The sequence below is a fragment of the Cricetulus griseus genome, assembly GCF_003668045.3.
Source record: "Cricetulus griseus strain 17A/GY chromosome 1 unlocalized genomic scaffold, alternate assembly CriGri-PICRH-1.0 chr1_0, whole genome shotgun sequence".
Classification (NCBI taxonomy): Eukaryota; Metazoa; Chordata; class Mammalia; order Rodentia; family Cricetidae; genus Cricetulus; species Cricetulus griseus.
The window spans coordinates 179,596,685-179,616,193 of NW_023276806.1; the positions used below are offsets into that span (position 1 = coordinate 179,596,685).

Consider the following 19,509-nt stretch of genomic DNA (forward strand, 5'->3'; position numbering starts at 1 on the left):
TGGATCAATTTAACAAGCAGGCATTAGCAGTCTGAACATAGAGACACAAGTACTAAGCTTTATAAAATACACACCACTAAACACAAAAGACATAGATTAACATTAGCACAAAATAGAGGGAGATAACAGTAACCTACTCTCACCATTTGACAAAGCATCCCAGCAAAAATAAATGGACAAGCATTTAGGTTACATGACATCATATATGAAATGGATTTCACATTCTTTGTTAACCTTACATATGAAAAAGGAGTAATATCTAGAATTTACAAACTCAAATAATAAATAAATACAAAGAAAAACAAAATATTACAAAGAAGTCTAAGCAACAGAAGAGAAATTCTCAAAAGAAAATAAAGGCACATAAATAGTTTTAAAATGGTTCTACAATGCCAGGCGTTGGTGATGCCCGCCTTTAATCCCAGTGCTTGGGAGCCAGAGGCAGGCAGATCTCTGTGAGTTTGGGGCCAGCCTGGTCTACAAAGCAAGTACCAGAACAGGCTCCAAAGCTACACAGAGAAACCCTGTCTTGAAAAACCAAAATAAATAAATAAATAAATAAATAAATAAATAAATAAATAAATGAAGTTCAACAATCTTAGCCCCCAGGAAAAGAAAAAAAAACTATTTTAAGTATGCATTTCACTAAACAAAATTGACTATTGTCAAAAAACAACTGTCAGTTACTAGAGATGAGGATTTGGGAATAGGAAAAGTCTTCACTGGAGCTGAGAATGTTAACTTGAATCAAGTACTATGGAAATAGAGGATTCTCAAAAATAAACAAAACCACAAGTAGATCTGCAATATCAACCACTCCTGAGTTTATACACAAGGAACTCTATACTCTATCATATAGATACCTGCACATTCATGTTAATTTCTATTCTATTCACACTAACTTGGAAATTGAATAAGCCTAGCTGTCTACTATTTCATGGATAGAGACTGACAATGCAGTACTTGAAATATGATGGAATTTTACTCTGGAGTAAAGAAAGAGGAAATACAGAAATTTCAGGAAAATGCATCAAATTGGTAATACTAGATTAAGTGAGGTGACTCAGGCTGAAATAGACAAATGTACATTTTTCTCTCATCTAGGTATATAATCTCTGAATTTTTAGATTTATGTTTTAATTAGGAGTGAGTGTTTATAGAAGCCATGGAAGTAGGGAAACAAGATGTAGGAAGATTAAAAATAATAGGATCCATGTTATATGGAAAATAGAAAAAGACATACAGAGAGGAAATATATGAGGATGGGGACAGGCGGATGGAAAGAGGAGGTGGTCATGGGAGGGTTAACCTAAATGAAGCATGCATGAAAAAGCCATATGCAAACCTCCTACATTGTGAGCTAATTTAAAACACGTAACTAAAAGAAAAAAGTGTGACATAGAGGAACACTGAATAAGTGGATCATCCTTATACTTGAAATTATACATTATTAATCCCAGTGCTAAAAGTCAGATCCCACCTGAGAACTGTCAGAAAGGCCTCCAAGACCACTAAACAATACAACCTATTTTTCACTTCTCTTAGTTGCCCAGAGACAAGACACTATCATCAAATATCACACTTTGGTTTGAGAACATGGAGGAAGCAAACTGGACATGAAATGGAAGCATCCTGCCTCCTAGCTAGCTTTCTTAGTACTGAGGATGCTCTATAGACTGCTAGTTGAGGTAGGGGTGGGTATTAATAGTCTTGCCTTGCTATGAACCCTACAAGCAATAATAATGGTAACCTATCAGGCAAGAAGAGCCCCTTACTGCAGCAGTGCTATGACTGCTATAAGAATCCACCTGCTTTCTGGTAGGATGAGGTGCCAGCTGCACAGAAGAGATTCATTCCTGGTACTATCAATCTGTTCAAAGTCTTTGGCTGAGAAGTCTAAGCCCTAGGTGAAGAACCAACTTTTGTTGTTTCACTGAATAGATATGATTTGCCCATCAAACTGCTTTCTTTATGGATATTTTATGCCTGTAGATGCGTGTTGATCTCTCCCTTCATTAGCAAAGCTTCATTTTACAGTGAGCAGAGGCTACTGCATGGATTCATAACTGGTCAGATTGCTTAGAATAACTGATGTTGCATGCTCATACTTAAAGGAGACATTTGCATCATTCACTTTAATGTTCAGGGAAAACTGGGGAAGTGGCAAAAGGAAGAATGTGAGAATCTAATGATAGAGAAGGCTATAAAATGCTGGCTCATAGTGAGCAGAAGATAGAAAGGACTGATATGGAAAGCTGTGTCTAGAAAAACATATTGCCTCTGCTATCATGGCTTCATGGCAGCTATAGTTTCCTGAATAGGACTGGGCCCATCAACAATCAGTCATGGATGGGAAGGAATTCATGAAGCCTCACAGCCTCATGGAATAGTCATTGGCCCTTTCTAGTTGCTGAAGCAGGGTTATTTTTCCATGCTCAAGTAAAACCTTCCCTCCAGCCAAGCTCACACAAATAGCCCTAATTAAACTCCAACGATTAAAATAAAAGGAAGAGAAAGTCAAACAAAATACAGGGTAATAAAAGTGGGAAGTCTAGAAGAGGATCAGTGTGGAAATGACAAGGAAGAGAGAATACAATGGGAGGTAAAATGACCAAAGCACATTAAATACAAGTATGAGATTGTCCAAAATTTAATTGAAAAAATTCAGTCCTGTGCTGTCTTTATCCCTATGGCTCTGTAGTGTGACTTGAGCTCTCCTATGGCCATCTGTCTCAACAGCATTTCTTAACCTCAGGATTGCTCTGTGAATTCTTTTGGCTTTTATAGGAATTTTAAGACTTTTATTTAAAGAAGAAGAGCATATGGATTTCAATTGGCATTGCAATGAATATACATTGCTTTTGGTAAAATGGCTATTTTGATAATATTGATTCTTCCAATTCACGAACTTTTGTGGTTTTCTGCTTGTTTGTTTGAGCAGTACCTCTCATCCAGTCAGAAAGCTTGTTCCCAGAAACATGGAATCATTTGCTCTGCTCAAAGGGTGCCAGTTTCATTCCAACCTGGATATCATAAAAGTAAAACTACCAATACATTTTGGGATCCTCAACACTCAGTTGGAATACTTCACCTTTCATACCTGATTGTCCTATTCCATAGCAAAGCCCAATATCCTAATCATAGTTTTGTATACCTTGCCAGAAAAGGAGGATATGGACATCTCATCCAGTTTTCCAGCAGGGACACAAAGAGTGGGCAGTTCTAATCTTGTCCCACCCCTCCCCATACCTACACCCCACCACACACACACATGCTCTGTGCTACCCCAGTAATACAGTAAAGGAAACATTAGGACTTCTCCTTAGAACTTATAATAGTAGAAGTGAAGGTAGTTCAGAGCTGTGTTGAGGCACATTAAAGTGAAGCTACCTTTCTTGTCAGAAGGTTGAAGTCTGAGTTCTACCTCTGGCCCTAGGAAGAGACATGGTGATTTGATCTGCTCCCAAGCTTAGCCCATTGCATACCTTTGTTTTTCCCCTTAAGTGTTAATCCAGCAGAATCTGCTAGTCATCTGGACAGGAGACTGACTCTCCATCAGAAAACTGATTCATGTGAAGACATGCTAAGGCATTGGGAAGAATAATTACCCCCAATGACATAATATATTTATACTAACCAAGAGCCCTCTCCGGGGAGGCTGCTTACAGTCTCCACCAACCTAGCTAGGCTTGCCTCATGTTTGGAGTATAAATTTTCCTTTTCCTTCTGTCATTTTAATATGTCAGCTTAAAAGCCAGGTATGCTTTTCCTAACACCTTTGACTTTTTCATTCTACTCATTGCCTGAAATGCTCCACCCTCATTCCTGACTGCCATGTTGGTGCCTGCTGACTTCTTTCACTGAACATGTCCATTTTATTGAAACCTCACTCAAAGGGCATGGCTTTACTCCTTCCTCTTAGCCATCTCTGACCACCACCAACCCCCCCCCCCCCGCAACCTCAAGATATGCAGCTTGATCACCCTGCTGCTTTTCTTCTTAAACTCTTTCAGTTAAAATTCTTGAGCTTCTTGGGTTATGACTGAACCCTTTTTAAAATTATTTAGCAACTGCAATTCCAATACTCAGGTGATTAAGTGGGAGAGATTCCTGAAAATTCAAGGACAGCTTGGACTGTGTTGCAATTACTAGTCTAGTCCTGGATACATAGCAAAATTCTCTGTCTTAGTTACTTGTCTGTTACTAGATACTACACCATTACCAAAGTGCCTTTTAAAAAGAAAGCACAGAATATGCAGCTTAGCTTCAAAGTCCATGACTATCATGGCTCAGAACTTGGAAGCAGGCAGGCCAGTATGGCACTGGAATAGCAGGTGAACGTTTGTATGTTGATACACAAGTAGCAAGCAGAGAGGGCTAACTGGAAGTGGTGGGGTTTTTGAAGCCCAGTGACACACCTCCAAAAGGGCTCACTTAATAAATTTTCCCTAACAGTTCCACCATCTGGGGACCTGTGTGTGTGTGTGTGTGTGTGTGTGTGTGTGATCTTTGTTGGTAACTCACTGGATAGGCTACAAGATATTAATCAGGAAACAAAGACAGTTTCTTTGGAAGTAAGTTTGAACAATGCAATTAGGAAGTGTGATAGTATTAAATTTATCCCTGACCACAATAAAGATGAGGTCAATTTAAAAATATGCTGCTCTTTGTTGCAAATGACAACATCTGGTAATAATTCCTTTCAGTACTGCTTGATCTTCCCCATACCTAGATTCATACTTAGCAAAGATCTACAGCTGCCTTTCCATCTACTTTTGTACCGAAGAGCCCTAAAGAGGTGAACATTCCAACAAGGAACTGAAAGTCAGAAGAATAATGAAAAGGAAAAAAATGACAAGTAAAGTGTCAGAAGCACAGTGTAATTCCAGTTTTCAGGCTGCAAAGATGAATGAGGCTTCAGAAGAAAACTGCCCTGTTGGCACAGCCTGGATATGACTTATAGAAGATGAACACAGTTAGAGCATCACATTCTTTTGTAGGGATAAGATATTTTTGCTCATGCATTGTTCTATACTTAACCTATCTTTCTTCTTAGAGTCCTCACCATTTCATTTAAAAAGCAAAGTGATTATTATGATGCATGGAAATACACAATGATATTTATTTGCAGTGTAGTTATAATGTTTCTCAAGGTGCTAACTGTGCATGGCAGTGACTTCAGAGCAGAAAATCAGCATTCGCAGTGGTTGTTTGGGGGTAATAAGGCTGTGACCATTGTAATCCTTTAGAAGAGACCATTATACATTCCATTATACATTTTTTCTGCGATTTTCTGAACTGGTATTGATAACTACCACACAAGATACTTTTGATATCTGTATTAATATTATATTGTATTCTCAAATAGAATATTCTAGAGTGTTTTCCATAATTTCCTTAGCTTGTTTTCATATAACTACTTACCTATATATTAAAATATCTGAGACTGCTTTTAGAGTTTCCATGCACTTGCATCTTTCATTATTGGACCTGCTCAAGTGTGTACTACTGATCTTCATGAAAAGCTATTGCTACATACAGGGATTTCCAAGCTGGAAGCAGACAGTGTGTGGTTTTATGTCTGCCAAGTGTTGCCATCTTAAAATCTTGACTATTGAAACAATAACATTTTGGCTTCTTTTATGACACTCTTTTAATGTTTACATTTTGGTAAATGTGCATCTTTATAAAACAGAGAGCTTACCTAATTAAACTGGACCAGTGCGAGAACTAGGTCAACGTATTGTGAACATAATATTCTCAATATGGTTGGGTTACAGAACAGCTCAGTTTTGCTCATTGAGTTCTATTGATTTTTGGCAGAGGGAAAAGAAAGGAAGAACAGATGGTGAAAAAAACAATTTGAGCTGCTGGCGATGGGATACACTATCACACTGAATTATGAAGAATGGAGCCCCAAGTGCCGGAATAGCTATTTAATTTAGAGTACAAAATCAACACACTGCTTACTTCTGAAGCACCAGAATGTTTTCAGCAAAAGTGAATGTAGAATTGGGTTTCCAGTGATGACGAAGCAGTGTTCAAATGTGATATCATGTGGGAACAAATATTTGCTTCCTGCAGGCAGTTCAAACAAATGACGCATTTTAGTTTTTATTTGGGTTAGGGAATGAAGAGGATTTCATGCATTCCCATTCACAATTTTAGTATTCAACTGTGAGGGATTTGTTTATTCATTCACTTATTGACTGATTGACATATGAGCTCATGTAGCCCCAGCTGGCTTCAAATTTACAATGTACAAAAGGTTGGCATGATCTACCTTCTTCCTCATCCCAAGCACTGCTACAACAGCTAGATTCCATAATATGCAACATCTTTGGGTGTAAAATATTTAGATATAGGTAGAGTTACACACACACACACACACAGACACACAGACACACACACACACACACACTCTAAAAATATCAAATCAATACTTACTGCTCACAAAAAGAAATTTCATCTTTAAGTAAACAAATATTACTAGGTTAAAAATCTCACTTTTCAAACTATTGTAAAGTAGTTAATCTAGGATAACACTAAGAATTCATTTTAATTATAGATATCAACTGATAAAAACTAAGAGTCTACTGTGCCTTTTCATGTCTACACTCACTGTTACACTTGTAAATATGAATTTGTTTATGCTGTACATATGGTTTCACTAGCCTTCACTTTACTTCCTTTGGAATTTTAGCCATTAGAGTCATACTGACCTTTATTTGTGAAACATAAAAATGAACAGTTCAGTCATGTGCTAGTATCACTTATTTCAATATCTCTCAACTTTGAAAAGATATTTTGGTATTGTGATCTGAGACACAACCCTAAAAATACGTGTGTGTGTGTGTGTGTGTGTGTGTGTGTGTGTGTGTGTGTGTGTAATAGCATATTTCTGTAACAGATCCAATGTGATAATTATTTTGGTTTGGCTTTCAATCATTCAAATGAATAAACTGTTCTTAGCTTTCAAGTTCTAAAGACCATCCAACAAAATGTATTTATTCCTTAGACTGGAATTGGCAACCCCTGACTTAAACTAATGAATTTCTTTACCAAGAGAAGTATAAGCCTCAACTTGATTTTTTTTTCTAGGGTATGTACTGGAAGACTCTTGGGGAAATGCTCAAAATGTCAATGACTAAATTATGAATTACATTTGACTGTAAGCATGAGGGAAGCAATAACTTTTAAATTCTCCTAGTACACCATGCTTTTACATTAAAAGGAGATGTGCTATGAGAAGCAAATGCCATGCTGACATGAAGGATGCAACCATTTCCTTTGTTGGGTATATTTTGAGTTTCTCTCCAGTTGGTCTATTTTTGTCCTGTCATTTATTGAAGTATAATTCCTACACTTGGTTTTAGCCAAAAGGCTGAGAAGCAAAGAAACACAATTCCTAACCATCAGAAATGGGAGGGGTAAGAAATTCCATATACTACTCTAAGTGATTTTTAAAAGTTTTTGCAATATTACCATTTGGGGGTTGGGAATATAAGTTTGTCTAATGCATGTGAGGCACAATTTTAATTCACAGTATTGAAAACAGAAGTGTCTGTTGCTTTATTGGAAGGGAAGATATAAAATTACATATCTCAGTATAAGACAAAGCAAACAACCAAACAGGAGACCTGTGTGCTCTGTCATGCTCTGTAAATGATTGCTTGCTTGGGATAGTTAATTTTAGGTCAGCTTGACTGGATTTAGAAAATCTCAAAGACCTAGCTCTGGACAGATGAGCAAAGCTCATTCCAGAGGTGTCTGACTGAGAATCAAAGACCACCCTGAATGTGAACATCACCATACCTTGCAACAGAAACCAGAATTGGATAAAAGACAAAAAGAAAGAAAAGGCCAGGTAAGTCCCAACACTCAGCCTGCTCTCCTTCTTGATTGCCGACATTGGGACCACATACACCTCACATTTCTACTGCCCTGCCTTTCCTGTCACACCCTGAGCCTACACCAAACCTTCCTTCCACAAACGGCTTTTGATAAGTATCTTGTCACAGTCATGAGAAAAGTAACAATTCAGTGACCTGGTCAGAAGAGGAGATGACTAGAGGAGGGAACTGAGAGAGAGAGAGAAGGGCCCAAAGAACCCAAACCCACAAGAACTGAGACTGGTCCATCCAATCCAGAAAGAGAATCCCAAGGCATGAAATTGTAGATTTAAGATTCAGAGAGAAGTAAGTCCTGAAGTACTGAAATTCTGTGATCAGATGCAGTCTGCTAACATTGTAGGCTCATTAACGTCAGTGTGAGTGCTCTGAGGTTTATAATTATGTGCTCCAAATGCTCATCTTGTCAATACTAAACATATGGTGAATTTCATGTGAAAGAACTAAACTCAAAAGAAATATAGGGCCAGCACTGAAGCAGGTCCATGAACGTGGTCCAAGATGCTGGGAAAACCTCACATGTCCTGAGTAACTTGACTGGAATATGGATTTTTCCATGATAAGGGGAGCCATGATAATGTCCTTCTAGTTAGTTTTTCATAAAAGTTCTTGATGTCTATAATAATGATTTATATGTAGAAACAAAATAAGCATCAAAAAAGGCTAGAAGTACTAGTCTCTGTAAAAATTACTGTATAAATTTCCTATAAAATTAAATAGATAATGGCATATAATACTATGTATTTCTTTGAAAATATTATAAATATTTAAATAATTTTCATAAGAATCCACATAAATTTCTAAATAGAAATAATGAATAATTTTCCAGAATATAATTAGTCTCCTTATATAATCATTTAAGTTGTTTAATGTAATTCATATTCATTTTCAATTTTATTTTTTGCCTATGTGTGTTTATCTGCAGGTATGTCTGTTACCACATGCATGTAATGCCTATGGAGACTAGAAGAAGGTGTCATATCCCCCAACACTGAAGTTACAGATAATTGGTAGCAGATATGTGATGTCTTAGAATCAAGCCTGTGTCCTCTGGAAGACCAGTCAGTGCTCTTAGCCAATATGCCATCTCTCCCATTCTGTATCCTATATCCTATAGACATTTTCATTTTTATAATATTTAGTTAGCAATGTAAAATTTAATTTCGGAAGGTAAAACAATCTTTAGATAACTTCTTTGAAATACAATATTCCCTGCAATATTTAAGCATCCCCAACTTCATCTTTAAGACTTCAAGACTATTTTACCTTTTAAAAGTCATTTTTCTACTCTAATGACTATGCTTAACCACAGAATTTCAACCTTTGAACAATTTTTTGATTATCTGATATAATTTTTAAACAGAGCAGTGATTTAAAATCTGGGCTGTGGAATCCAACAGACAGGGAAGTTCTAGCTTTTTTCCCCTATTCCCCTTCCCATTGGAGACCTTTTTTCTGCCACTGTAACAGCATGGGAACAATTGTTGCTACCCAGATGTGCTGTGTCCATGAGATTAGTTCACAGGAAAATCTAAACAGTGTTCTGACTGTAAAAGTGATCATGAGGTGGTAATTGTCCATCTTTTTCATATCATCACTATTGTTTATGGCAGTGGAAACACAGAGGCTATGTTTTTAGCTGCCAAGTTTAAGGACAATTGTTTTAGGGCACCGCATCAAACCACAGTATGCATCAGCAGTAGGGAATGCCAACCTTCCCAAGTAACAGAGGCTCAGGACAAACGTCCTTTTAATACTATACTCTACTACCCTATTGAGTGAGCCACCTGAGTCAGCGTTCCTTTGTGTTTGGGGGATACACATTCACAGGGCATGAACAGGCAAGGTTAGCAGTCAGCAGTCTTTGGAATGTGGAACTCTGATTCGAGGATTCAAACTGACATTTCCTTTTGATCAGGTCTAATTCCATTTCAGGCCCGTGTGTGTGTCTTAAAATTTGTGATGAGTCAAACAGATAAAGGATTTGGTTTGTCTCAATGATAGCTGACACTTTGATTAGAAGCTTATAGCAATCGTTCCTAGCTTCTAAACTGGTATACCCATTAATTTGAATAAAGAAACCGGATGAATCCTGGATCCGGTGGACATGTACTGTGAAAAGCCTGAAGGCAGCCTCTACATGTCTGGAAGAAGGCATAGACAGCAAACTCTATGTGAACCTTGCCTGCGCAGTGAAGAATGCTCTGAAGTTTTATGGCAGCTTTTATTTATGGTCACAGTGCTCCATCAGCCTCCCTTTCCACAGCTTTTCTGTCACTCTCCCCTTATTTAACATAGGAAATGGCAAACACACAAGAACTGAAACAGGTGATTCTCAGTGTTGTTCCCCAAAAGTATTCTCTGTGCCTAGTTTTCCCTTTTACAAACTACAGTGAGTATCTTGTTTCCTAGATTCTATAAATGATTTAGGGCACAGTTCTTATATTTCAGTTGATACAAATCTTGGTACAAAATGCACATTAAGAAGTTATCCTGTGGTATATGGTAAATTACTGATGCAATTTAAATAAAGGCCCAATTAGTGTGAATAGCAAGAAATTTAAATAAAATGAACAGCCAAGTCAAAAAATGATTATCCAAACTGGAGTAAAGATCAGAGGGGCATAAATATGTTTTCCATTGGCATTTCTCCCATGATGGTTCTCTCTTCCTGCATTTAATGGGAAACATACTGAGAGTTTGATGTATACCTATCCAAAAGAAAAAGTCATGTATTATCATCTAAGATACATAAGCATGTTTACTAGTGAAAGATGGCATGGAAACCACTGGTTGCCAGATAGTCTATTAGAGTTTAGGATGGTGGTTTAAAAATAGCTTCAAAAGTCCCAGACTTGATAGTCAAAAAAATGAGTATTTAATGGGTAAATGAATAGCATAAAATTCGAAGTTTAGAAGCTGTGTGCAAAGAGTCAAAGTATTTCTACCACATTCGGTAGAAGTTTCTACCCAACAAGCAATCCCTCATATACTCACTTCACTCACATTTCCAAGCCACTCCGACAGTGTTAGCTCGTGAACTAGGAGCAATGATTTCGGTGAAAGTAAGTAATTTTGAGAATCCAGCTTGGAATCATTTATGCTGGTAACGTGCTAAGTTTGGTGTGTGCAACATCCAGTATAGTCATGAAGGAAATCAAGTGGAAACTTGGAAAATGTTGCGAATCAAAACTTTCTTTCATTGTTTCATAGTAATTCCTAGCCTTAGGCCTTAAAATATGGCCATTTCAGCGGAGCTATCAAGTTTCTTCGAAACCCCTTTAGAACTTACTTCTACTTATTAGGAGCACCAAACAAAAGGTTTCTTCAAGCATTAAAAGGGTGTGACCATTCAAATACAGGTCACACTTGGGTGTCAGTCATGTGTCCACAGTGGCTGAAGGAAGGCACAGGTAACCAGGTGACTGTCCTTAGAATAGTTGTATAGAATTTTGTATCAGGGAAGAGTGAACAGGAATCCACCAATCACTTTCATGGATGTTTTGATTAAGCATACATCAGAAGGCAATATAATAAATCAGTGTCGACATAAAATTATTGGGGTTGGAGTTTCTCAACTGACCATGCTTTTTTTTTTAGCAAATATTTACGAAATGACTGTTTTAGTCCCTGAACTTCAGTATCTTCATAATATACTGAATGACATAAAGCCCTCGCCTTCTCTGGACTATAAGAAACCACATATTCTTGCACACAATCAAAAATATAAATCACATTTAAAGAAATTATGGGATATGCTAAAACCTAGTGGTATTGAAAATTTAAAAAAAATTAATAATACAAAGTTTATTCTAAGAACTATTTATTGTGTTCCTCTTTCAAAGAATAAATGCTATTAATTTATTATAATTATCTAACGATTAGGTAGCCTTTATAAAATGGAGGCAGTAAGTAATATTATGTGAGTCATAGTGGTAAAGTGTTAGTGGTTTCTCCTCCAAACATAGTTTATATATTTACCACATTGCGCACACTACTCTGAATCCTTGACCCACAAGCTTTCCATCCTCAGGTCTTAATTCACCAGGTGTGAACAATGCCTTGTCTTTCCATTATTTTTATTAGGCAATCTGCACTTTTATCACTTTGGCTCTATGGCTTATATTTTAAAGTATTCTTATACTTTTCTGTATAGTTTTCACATTTAACTGAGCAACCAACAGCCTATTAGTGTCTGCATCTTACAATAGTGTTTAGGTGAGAATTCAACTCTGTGTAATTATTAACTGCACCCTCCTAATCAACTGCAGTGCTGTGTTGATTTTAATGAGATCATCTTTGTGGGCTTCATGGTTTGCATCTAAAATATTTTGGTTAAAAATAATTTTTATAACAAGTTTACAGCAGACCTTAGTTATTTTCAGTGGAAACTAAATGTAAAAATAGGGACAAGTGAGTATTTCTTTTGTGACATGCATACAGGCTCAGGGAAGAAAACATGCTTGCCCAAGTATGGTTGTCCTGGTCCAGTCTAAATAAAGGAAAATACTAAATGTGTCATGACATATCCGTGTCACTTTTGTCACCTGGAATGTGCTTCATTCTGCCTCCCCTTCCATAGCTACCAAAGGTTCTACGTTGTCCTATATAAATATTCTTCTCACATATGCACACTGTTGACCTTTCTCCATCTGTGAAATCTAAGATTCCAAATTCTCACAGGACTTGAGTGAGACGCATTGCTCTCCATATTTTCTGAATACACTGGCCAACCATAGACATGGAGAGCGAGCTAAATTAGGCAGAGGAGGCCGGGCGTTGGTGGCACACGCCTTTAATCCCAGCACTCGGGAGGCAGAGGCAGGCGGATCTCTGTGAGTTCAAGGCCAGCCTGGTCTCCAAAATGAGTGCCAGGATAGGCTCCAAAGCTACACAGAAAAACCCTGTCTCAAAAAACCAAAAAAAAAAAAAAAATTAGGCAGAGGGGGGCCTTACATATATGTACAAGCTCATCGCTGCAAAACACTACACATAATCCTTATACCTTTGAGAGAAATTGTAGGATTTAGGAGAAATTGTAGAAGATTGTAGGATTCACAAGCAGATTTCCTGAATTGACCCCTTTGCCTTGTGGTCTGCTATTCCTTTTCATGTAAAAGAATTCATTTTTCTGCTTGTAAGGCACTCTGTAGATATCAATTGCCTCATGACTGAACACAGTATGCTGCTATTAGAAAGTCCTTTATTCAACCTTGCAAAATGGATAGCCTTGCGATGATGTTAATTTTCACTCCCTGTAAAACCTGTTTTCCTTATGCTCAATTGCACACCATAGCATAATTAAGAACTTATTGTCCCCTTTGAACCTAATCACATGTTCTTTGTGTCTGAGTGGCAGGCCAATTTGCTTTATTATTGTGGGGTATGTTTTCTTCAGCACCATGTTGCAAAGTTCTTCAGATCAGACATTTTGCCCATGTGTTTTTCTTGGCCCAGTAATCATTACCATGAGTAATGTACAGCCATACCTAGTAAATATTCATTCCTTTGAAATAGATTTAAATCTTTTAAAACAAAACTTCCTTGATCCAGAAAAGATTAACAAGAAGCAAGAGTACAAAAGAGATACAAGGAGAACACTGGGTAAATCAGAACTCTGCCACAATTTACATGCAGTTTGTTTAGCCATTGTTCTTCTCTTTGAAAACATTTTCCTGATCATTTTCTCACCTCACTTTTTCCCCATCACTGTAGCAAATAAGCACCAAATCTCAACTGTAATTTGTCTATGAGACATTGAAATTAATTCTAATTTTAAAAATTATACATATAAAAACATAGATCACATATATAAACTGGAGATACTTTTCATGAATACTACTTCACTTGTTGATTTCCATTGGTAAATATTAGAATGAGTGCAATCATCATTTTTTCTAATAAGAAATCTGGAGGAAAATGGACATGAACTTGCAATAACAGAGAATGACTCTGTAACCTGTCTTTATATAAAAGACGGCGAGAAATCTGGGGATGTAGCTTATTGGGCAAAGTAGTTATCTAGAAGGCTAAGTGCCAGAATGGGAAACAAACAAAAATGAAACAACAAAAAAACCCTAAATAACCACCCCCAAAATATAAAAAAACAAGAAGAAAAAAAGGTCTATAAATTTTTGCCACACATTTATTTTATTGTTTTTTTCTCCCTACTATATCATCTCCTTTGTGTGTGTGTGTGTGTGTGTGTGTGTGTGTGTGTGTGTGTGTGTGTAAAACACCTCTTTGATTTGTGATATTATAATATCCAACCTTATGTACAGCACCTGATAAAAAGTATTTTAGAAGCAGCATGAACACCATTATATTGAGACTAAGAGTTGCACAGTTATGATCTTATGGAAAGGGAATACTTATCCTTTTATTGTATGTATTTCCTTCAGTATTTCTTTTATTTTTAGAATGTTAAATATGTATTTATTTAGACACATATGAACCAGAAAACTGTTTATATCATGTTAAAGGAGAAAAGGAGACACTCACATATTTTAATAAAAAATAATTACTGTCAGTATGCAGCATAACTTTTGGTGAAAATGTTTTTTCAGGAATAGAATGATGTAATTGTTTTTAACTTCAACTACCTTTAACAGTTATTTAAAGATGAAACAGTACTTGAATAATATGTTTTTAAAACATCATAACAACCCAAACTAGCATTATATTTTACATTTATAGGGATTTCCTAAGAAAACAATACTAGTTTTTCGAATTTATCGCAGATTATTTTTACATCTAAGTTACTGCTAAAAGGAAAGTTGGTCTTTGTGATGTGGTTAAAATTTATAGCCACAGACAGTCCAACTTCTTACTCTAGAGCTGAAGCTCACCTTCACATATCATTTACATACACTGATTACTTCCACATGTCTGGCATAAAGTAAAATAGTTTATGAGCATTGTAATACAATGAAAGCCACAATGAAATAAAATTCATCTTTGTCTAGAGTGCTTCAGAAATTTATTCATGCTGGTACACAAAGTGTTTTCAAAAAGAGTTTTGTCCTCCTGAAAAATCCTTTAAAAGCCAGTGGTGGTTAGTGTCACCTCCCTTTCTAAGGATGTCTGGGTTTCCCAGTCTGCTTTCCAAGTGTCTTCTGCTAGACAAAAGCCCCTTTAAGTTCCTCTCAACATGTTCTTCATTCTATTTAGCAGCCTCAGAGTTGTACATTTATTTTCTTGAGTGGCTGAATATCCTCTTTCTTGCAAATGGACTCTTCTCAGTCACAGGTGGTTCACAGAATTGGCTGCAAAGGCTCAGCCTCTGTGTCTACAAAGCTTCATTCAGATTCAGGGAAATGCTAAAAGAAATTGTTTATTCCCATGAGGATTTAGTGTTCCTTGAGCTGTCATGAGGTTGTGTCTTCATGGGACAAGTCATACAAAACAATATATATGGAAATCAATCGATACACCATTCAAGAGGATATGCAAATAAAACTTGTAATTTCCTGGTGACTTTTACTGAATATTAGATGACTGACTATTTAATATTGAAAATGTTATTTGCAACATGTGGTTTGTAGCCAACACCAGCCACCAACTGTCTCTGTAAAAAGCAGGTGCTTCCTTGCTCACCTGGCAACAACTACTCACAGCAACAATGAACGCTTTCACCCTTGTCATTAGCTCTGCACAACCTGACAGCATCCACACTTCACTCAGTTTCCGAGGGTGGCCTATGATGAGGACAGTTGTCTTTATAAGATGGAGAGGGAGGATTGAACACTTCAATCTTAGACTTGGGTGGTTTTTCTATAGCTTCCTGAAAGTGCTATCTTTATTTGCAGGATTCTATATACTCCAAATTAAACACTTGAATCTCAAGCTTCTACACAAATCCACATATGACTAAAAACATGAAATGTTTACCTTTTTGTGTCTAGGCTACCTATCTCAGTATAGTATTTTCAGCTCCATTCATTTAGCTGTTTATTTAATTTTTCATTATAGCTAAATAAAAGTCTCTTGTATATAGTTATTGCATTTTCATTATTCATCAGGTTTTGAACATCAGGAGTATTTCCATGCCGTGGCAATTGAAAATAGATCATCTTTGAAAAAAAAAGAAAATAGATCATCTTTGTGTATGGGTGACCATTAGTGGATATAGGGAAGAAAGATATTAAACATGGGGAGGATAGTAGAACACAGTCACTATGAAGAGAACGTAGATAATAGCAAAAAGGTAAATTTTCATGGTGAGCGATAGGAGGGCCAGGTAGAGGAATGAGGAAGGAAGGAATGGAAAAGAGCTAACTAACACCAAGAATGCTTGAAAAAGCCATATAGTAATCTATTATAATATATAGACATATTTATGAATAAAACTTCATTTTGGAAATATCATAAAAATTTGCTGCACTAGAAAAAAATTATGAATTTTCTCCATCCATGAAGAAAACTCAATTGCTTAAACTATATAGTAGGATGAAATTACTGAGGCATTGATACGGGTAACTGTGTTCTAAATGGATCTTACATGTGTAGGACTGATTAGAAACAGCCAAAATAGTGGGGGCCATAACTGCAATCCCAGCATCAATGTGGCTGAGAAGATCTATGATCAGGGTCAAAAAAAGAGAATATACTGAGTTCTGGCCAGAAGGAATAGATTGCTCTATATTAAGTTCACTTCCATTTTGGAATTGCCTTACTATAACTGAATAGATTATTCCAAAATTGCTGTTCTGGTGTTTATATGGTTGTGAGTAAAGAAACTGAAATGCAGAAGAAATTTTTCTCCAAATTAGCAGAAAAACATCAGAGACAAGAAGATAAGTAATAATAAAGTTATGTTGAATAATAATACACTAAACAGACACTGGCTGTGAGCGACTACGGGATTCACAGGATCAAAAGAAACAATTCTTCATTCTACTTCAAGACCCAGCTATACCACTCTTGGTGATATATTCAGAGAATGCTCAATCATACCACAAGGATCATAGCAGCAATATTCATAATAGCCAGAACCTGGAAACAACCTAGATGTCCTTCAACTAAAGAATGGATAAAGAAAATGTGGTATAGCTACACAATGGAGTATTATTCGTAGAAAAAACAATGACAACTTGAAATTTGCAGAGAAATGGATGGAACAACAACAACATCCTGAGTGAAGTAACCTAGACCCAGAAAGACAAACATGGCATGTATTGACTCACAAGTGGATAATAGATGTAAAGGATAACGAGACTAAATTCCATAACCCCAAAGAAGCTAGGAAAAAAGGGAGATATAAAGAGGGAGGTCCCCAGGATGAGAAAATAGCTAAGATCTCCTGGGTAAGCTAGGAGGGGCATAGAAGGGATGGGGTGGGTGATGGAAATATGAGGGATCAAGAAGACTGAGTTAGGGGAGAGATTGAGGGAGAGAGCAATGAAAGAGATGTCTTGACAGAGGGAGTGATTATGGAGTTAGGGTGAAACCTGTTGCTAGAGAAATTCTCAGGAATCCATAAGTATGACTCCAGCTACCACTCCTAGTAACAGTGGAGAGGGTGTCTGAACTGGCTTTCCCTTTAATCAGATTAGTGACTACCCTAATTGTCATCATAGAACCTACATCCTATAACTGATGGAAGCAGATGCAATGATCCATAGCCATGCACTGGGCTGAGCTCCTGGAGGTCAGTTGAAGAGAGGGAGGAGAAATCATATGAACAAGTGTGGGGGGGTCAAGATTGTGATAGGGTAAACCACAGAGACAGCTGACCCAAGCTAGTGGGAGCTCATAGACTGACAGCTGGGGAACCACCATAGGACCAAACTAGACCCTCTGAATATGGGTAACATTATGTGGCTTGATCTTTTGGAGGGGGTGACAGTGGCACCAGGGCCTGTCCCAAGTCCATGAACTGGCTTTTTGTAGACCATTCCCTATGGTGGGATACCTTGCTCAGCCTTGTCACAGGAGGGAGGGGCTTTGTCCTGGCCCAACTAGGTATGCCAGACTTTTCTGATTCCCCAGGGAAGGCCTTACACCCTCTGAGGTGTGGATACTATGTGGGAAGGGGGAAGTTGGGGGGGGGCGGAAGAAGGGGAAGGAGGGAGAACTAGGGTTAGTATGTAAACTGAAAATATTATTAATTAAAAAAAGAAATTTTAAATAATTTGGACTGTTGTTACATGTTAATTCTCCCTAAGTATGAATGAGGAGGTTGAAGGACAGAAAGAGGGTATCTGGCTTAAGTACCAAGCCATCTCTGCAGCCTCAAGTTGCAGAATTTTAAAACCTTAACATTCTAGTAATCATCTGTGTCCTCAATTACTTATATCAATAATGTACTGAGAAAAAATTCTATAAATGTTAAGTGTGTCTAATCTTCAGCCTCTCTTCCTCATCATCTTTATTCAGACATGTACAGCTATGGGACCTACATCCAGAGAAGAATCTTGGATTGCTAGGTTAGTCACTGTAACAGATCACAGTATGTTCAAGACTTTAACAAGTAGAGATTCTTAATACAATAGAGGTATGACTAGACATTGAATATCAGAGATAGTTGTATTCAGGAATGGCAGAAAGAAAGACTATAATTGAGATACCCATTGTTCTAATGGGTAAAATGACCACAGGTTCTTGTCTTAACTGGGAAGACTGGCAATGGCAGTTTTGAAGGGTGAAGAAGTAGAAGTCACAGGACTCTCGGGCTGGGTATAAATGGGGAGTGGCAGGAGTAAGAGAACAAGGTAGTGAAAATCAGCATGCAGATTACTGAATTAAGAGCTTTCATGTCTTCCTTTTTTTCCCTCTTAATTTTGCTCCTCTGAATATTAGTTGCCAAAAAACGGCAAATTCTAGTTTACTATCAAGAAGAACATGAAATAGTTATTGCTATTATTCTTTTATTTTCTAGGTCTGAAAATTTTTCCTTTAAACCTCAGGTGAAATAATAGAATTTTGATTTGTAGCTGAGTTTTGGTGGCTCACACCTTTAATCCCAGCACTCGGGAGGCAGAGGCAAGCGGATTTCTTTGAGTTCAAAGCCAGGTTGGTCTACCAAGCAAGTCCCAGGACAACCCCCAAAGCAATACAGAGAAACCCTGTCTTGAAATAAAAAAGAATTTTGTTTTGCAAAAGATACCCTTCAGTGAATGAGATTTATTGGCATAGTCCAGGTTGTAGTTTTGTGTCTCATAGGGGACACTGGATCACCTTGTTTTTGTGTATTGGGATCTATAATTCAGACTTTGAAAGATAGAAAATTATTGTAAGGAGGGAAACTGAGTTCTTGCACATTAAAAGTTGAAAGACTAGAGAATAGAAATGCCTGACTATGGACCCTGGACAATAGGGGCTATGTTCTGAAGCAAAGACAATGATGTGACTCAATGGAAAGATTTGTAATACACATATTGGCAACTTCTGGAGCTGTGTGTCTAGACAGAACAGCAGATGAAGCTTGACAATAGTATCAACAAACAGAAAGTAGTCTGTGAAACTCAGGGAAAAAAAGGAAAGATAGAAGATAACAGCCCAACCTTAACTGTGAGAGGCTGAGATGAAGCAGAGATATGATGTCCCAAGAGCATTGCCTCCTCCTGTATTAAAATGATTAACTCCCCATATTTTGAAG

At 37.2% G+C, this 19,509-nt stretch overlaps 1 protein-coding gene across 1 annotated transcript in view; it reads right to left on the reverse strand.

The window, feature by feature from the left end:
- The window catches only part of Sema3a (semaphorin 3A), a 202,697-nt gene that overhangs the window by 171,147 nt on the left and 12,041 nt on the right, over nucleotides 1-19,509 (reverse strand). The gene's annotated exons all lie outside the window — the stretch shown is intronic.